Source organism: Pistacia vera, unplaced genomic scaffold (assembly GCF_008641045.1).
Source record: "Pistacia vera cultivar Batoury unplaced genomic scaffold, PisVer_v2 Contig124, whole genome shotgun sequence".
Lineage (NCBI taxonomy): Eukaryota > Viridiplantae > Streptophyta > Magnoliopsida > Sapindales > Anacardiaceae > Pistacia > Pistacia vera.
The window spans coordinates 381,656-387,655 of NW_022195293.1; positions in this window are offsets into that span (position 1 = coordinate 381,656).

Below are 6,000 nucleotides of genomic sequence, written 5' to 3' on the forward strand. Positions count from 1 at the left end.
AGTTTTCAAGCAGTTGTTACAGTATTATTCTGACTAAGGACACAGATAATACGGTAAGGCTATCATAGTGTTGAATGACCTTGTCGAAAGGCAGTGATTGATTCACTTGTCAAGATTGTTTGCCAACAACCTAGTGCAACACATGGGTGATTGATGTAGGCAAGTTCACTGGACTGACCCACCAGAAGATTCCATATAGATGGTAACCTCAGTGTCTATGGAAAAAATCCTCTAACGAATGGTGGTGCATGTGATCCTTAGACTTAAGATCATCAGAGCACCCTATGCATCGATTGGTGTAGTTTGACACTTGCCCAATGCAGTTTTATTCAGAGCTGTTAATACGGTAATGATGGCTGGATCGAAGAGTGTATCAAGACTATGGTAGATTAACAGAGGATTCATCACTCCCGGTTATGGGAGAAGTTATCTCACGGCGTAATTCAGTTAATGACAATGACAGTAAACTTATGATCATATAATTTATTATTCTGGTCATTAGTCTAGTAACTAAATATAATATATCAAGGATAATTGAGGCTGACACTATTTCTATGCCTTAGTCTCGATGAGATAACAGATGATGAAAGGATTTAATTGCACAGTAACTATATCATTGACAGGTAGCTATTTCGCTGAATCCGAATCTATCGGGTGACCATGATGCTTTGCTAGGGGCTAATCTTGGTCTGTGTGTAGTGAGATGATTGATTGGTGTCAATCGCGATACCACTCACTACCGGTATGATAAGGAGCCTATGGGTCACACACTAAGGAGATAATTTAAGGGTGGTTAACTATGGAAGGGTATTTTCATCTTTTGGACAAAAGAGCATATTAGTAATTTTGCTGTGTAATTAAATTTATTGAGGTTGTTATCTGTGTCCAATTTTATTTATTATGAGTTTAATTATTGAAGTTAATATTAATACTTAATTAAATAATTAACAGGGACCTATGTGCGATTCCACTTAAGTTCGATTGTTGCTAAACTTTGGGGGTGAAATTGATATTTGGCTTTCTATATAAAGAAAAACAAAATAGGTTTTCACATGGAATTTCATTATTCAGCCGTAGGAGTTTTTGAGAGAGAATTTTTCTCTCTTCTCTTCACTTCATCCTTCCAAACCTTGAATCCTTAAAGCCAAGGATTGGTTCTAGCAAAACCAATCTCTGGTCTTTGTTGTACTGTCTTCGTGCAGACGACGTGAATTCGATCCTACACTTGGATTGGTAGCGAGATCACGTTTAGAGATATTGTTGGAGCCTCCAAACGCTGGTATGATCTGATCCTTGCTTGGATTTGTGTTATTTCAATTTAAGCATATAAAATATATACATAACAGACCCTGATCTTGGGTTCAACAAATTAATCGATGGAAAAAATTTCATTTTTGGTTGCATTTAACCGATCGATTTACTTACATGTAGGTACAGAAACTCTCAAGAAGAACCCCATTAGAAAGGAATAGAGAGGAACACTGATTATTGAAAAAATCTAGGGCATTATCAGTGCAGACTCATTGAACCTTTTTGTGAAATTGTGTTTGGACCATGGATAAAAAATGTTGAATATGGGAAAATGCTTGAGATTTTGAGTGCATAAGAAATACCCATGTTCCCCAAGAGAAGTTATCAACTATGGTGAGGAAATACCTTGATCCACCATGATTAGGAATGGGATAGGGTCCCCAAATATCAATGTGAATCAAGGCAAATGGGATGTTTTTGGAGGAAGTGTTGGTGAGCAATTTGACCCTGGCTTGTTTTGCAATAGGGCAAACTGGACAATTAGGAATAGGTATGGAGGCATTGTGACCCATTCTTTGATGAAAAATAAATGAGCACGTATTAATGTTTGTATTACAAAGATATTGTTTATTTTGTGTAATACAAGTAATGAACTCTTTAATTTTTACAGGAAAAATCAGAAAATGGCTCCAAATAGTATAGGTTGTGATGAGCTTTACCCAAGCCCATCGGTCTGCAATCGAAGGGTCCCAAAAGATGTTAGGTTATGGCTAAATAATATGCGGAATATAAAACAAAATTTTTATTCAATTAACCCATTAATCCCACGATCAAGATTGATATATGCAATCCGTTTATAAAACAAAACAACTCGCACAAGGTTTGTTGTTATTGCCTGTGTTTGGAGGCTCCTTCGGGTTTATTTGATTTGCTTTTCGCTAGTCGATTCAAGATGGAATCACTCCTAAGAAGTCCACAAAAAGGTAGGGAGGCTAATCCACACGCAAGGAAGTTTGCTAGAATCCTTGGGTGCAAGAAGAAAGAACACGCAATTGAGAGAATGAATTCTCTCTCAAAAACTAATAGGCGGCTAGGGTTTTTGCTTGGGAGAAAATAATGAACTTCTTGTTATTTAATTGTCCCATTCCTTTTCTTATATAGTGGAGTATAAAATATTCCCCATTAAGAATAGGAATATGTCTATTCCTTCTTTTGGAATGGGATGTTTCCAATTAAATACACCTTCCTATTTTGCAATAGGACATTTCCCAATTAAATATACCTTCCTATTTTTCAATAGGATATTTCCCTATTAAATATATATTCCTAATAAATAAATATGAATATTTATTTATCCATATATTTAGTTAATAGGATATTTAAATATATTAGATATATTTATTCCATATATTTAATCCACATTATAATGTTTTATATTAATATTAATATAATTACAACTTTGCTAAATTAAATTCAATATAAATATTGAATGTTAGCAATGACCTTCAGCGAATTTAATCGCACAACAAAATTACCAAAATACCCTTTTCATCTAAAAGATGAAATTACCCTTCATTTTCATTCTCAATAAAATTTCCTTTAATGTGTATGACCCGTATGCTCTTTGTTATGTTGGCAGTAACCAGATTTATAAGTAAGCATCAACTAATTAGTGTTTCGTACACCAATCAAGATTGACCTCTAGCAAGACATCATGATTACCCAACAAATAAAGATTCATTAAAGTAGCTACCTTTCAACAATATGGTTACCGTGCAATTCCAATCATTTCATTATCATTTATCTCATCAAGGTTTGAAGTACAGAAGTAGTGTCAACTTCAATGAATGTACCTTGATGTGTTTATATTCGATTGTCAAATCAATGACCATATAAATTGGATTCGAGTACCGACTCGATTCCACTGTGACCACCGATTTTGTTGTCGTAGTTCCTAACCTAATATCTTAGCGAGATAATTTCTCTTGTAGAGTGATGAATCCATTGTTGATCCACCATAGCCATAGTGTACTTCTTGATGTAACCAACGATTATCGAACTAATAACCCTAAATAGGATCACGTTAGGCTAGTGTCAAATTACGTCAATAATTACACACTGCTCTCTGGTGATCTCAAGTCAAGGGATCACATGCACCACCATCTGTTGGAGAATGTATTCCATAGACACTAGCGTTACCATCTTGTGTGGAACCCTCCGGTGGGTCGATCTAGTGAACTTGTCATTAACAAGCACCAATGCATTGCACCAGGTTGTCACCTAACAACCTTGACATGTGAGAATTGTCACTACCTTTCAGTAGGGTCGTTCAACGCTATGATAACCTTACCGTATAATCTGTGTCCTTGGTCAAATTAGTACTGAGGCTACGGACAATTCTGGAATGGCCACTATATTTGATCATAGAGTCCTCACAATTAAGATTTAAAACACTTAATTTCCTCGTCATAGTTCAACCCTTCTAAACACACACACACACACACACACACACACATATATAAATGAATGCTATGATATAGAAGTTATGCCTTTATTGATATTCAATAATTTTATTACAAATGTCCTAATATTATTGGCTCTAGTGCACCTATCCTAACAATCTCCCACTTGCACTATAGTCAATCATTCATATATTTAATACCAAATGATGCTAAATTCATGCTTATGCTGTGATGGAGATTTCGTTAGTGAGTCTGCTATATTGTCATCGGTAGGTACTATGCTAATTTGCACATCACCTTTCTGAATGATTTGTCTAATCAGGTGATAACTTCTAAGTATATGATTAGATCGCTAGTGAGACCGTGGTTCCTTAGCCTGAGCAATGGCACCATTGTTGTCGCAGAATAGCTCGACTAGATCAATAATGCTTGGAACCACTACAAGTTCAGTAACGAACTTGTTGATCCAAACATCCTCTTTGGCTACATCAAATAATGCTATGTACTCAGCTTTTGTTATAGAATATGCCACAATGCTTTGTTTTGAACTTTTCCAACTCACTGCAGCTCCATTTAGACAGATAAAATATCTTGACTGTGATAAAAAATCATCTTTGTTGGTCTGGAAACTAGCATCACTGTATCCTCTTACAGTGAGCTCATCTTCTCCTCCATAAACCAAGAATGCATCCTTAGTCCTTTTCAGTACTTGAGGATATTCTTGGCAACTGTCTAGTATTGCCTATGTCGATCTGATTGATGTCTACTACAAATGCTCAAGGCACATGAGACATCAATCATAGCACACAAAATGGCATGCATGATAGATCATATTGTCGAGGCATATGGAATCTTACTCATCTTATCTCTCTCATCTTATGTCCTTGGACACATATTCTTTGAGCGAAATATGCCATGTGACATTGGAAGAAACCCTTTCTTGGATTCTTCCATATTGAATCTTTTCAGCACTTTGTCTATATACATACTCTAACTTAGGCCAAGCAATCCACGAGATCCATCACGATAAATCTTTATACCGATGATATAGGTTGCTTCTCCTAAGTCCTCCATGGAGAATCACTTGGATAACCAAGTCTTTACTATTTGCAAGTTTGGTATGTCATTTCCAATGATTAATATGTCATCAACATTTAATATTAGGAATGCTACTACGCTCCTACTAAATTTCATGTATACACAAGGCTCGTTTCGTTCTAGATGAATCCAAATTCCTTTATGCTTCATCAAAATGAATATTCCAGCTCCTTGATGCTTGTTTGAGTCCACAAATGGATCTCTTCAACTTGCACACCTTTTCTGTTTGTCCATCAAGAACAAAACCATCAGGTTGCGTCATATAGGTGTCCTTTTCAAGGTTTCTATTTAGAAAAGTAGTTTTGACATCCATCTGCCAAATCTCATAATCGTGGTATGCAACAATCGCTAGCATAATCTGGATGGACTTTAACATTGCAATTGGAGAACAGGTTTCATCATAGTCAATGCCATGTTTTTGTCTAAAACCTTTAGCAACCAATTGTGCTTTATAGGTTTGCATGTTACCATCCATGTTAGTCTTCTTCTTGAAGACCCATTTATACCCTATGAGTTTTACCCCTTCAGGTGGATCCATCAGAGCCCATACTTAGTTCTAGTACATGGAGTCCATCTTGGATTTCATGGCTTCTAACCATTTTGCAGAATTTGGATCCAACATAATGTCGTCGTAAGTTCTAGGTTCATTGTCTTGATAGACTAGTACGTCGCTATGCTAAGTCACAAGAAAACCATATCTCTCGGGCTCATGACGTACTCTTCCAAATCTACGAAAGCTCTTGTGTTGTTTGAAGTGGTACACTTTGTTCAACTATGTGTGGAGTAACCTCTTCACGATGTTCAACCATTTTGCTTGGCACATCATCTTGTCTATCATCTAATGTATCTTGTGAACTTAGAACTTCATTGAGTTCTATCTTCCTCCCACTATCTCCTTTAGAAGGAATTCCTTCTCCAAGAAGACCCTAGTTTGAGCAATGAAAACTTTTTGCTCAACTAGATGGTAGAAATAGTATCCTCTAGTTTCCTTAGGATACCTTACAAAATTACATTTCTCATATTTTGAGGCAAGCTTGTTTGAAGTCAATTTCTTAACAAAAGTGTCACAACCCTAAACTCTTAGATAAGATAAAATGGGCTTTTGTCTATTCCATAGTTCATATGGTGTCTTATCTATAGATAGATGGTACACAATTTAGTGTATAAGTGGCAGCCTCTAGGGCATAGT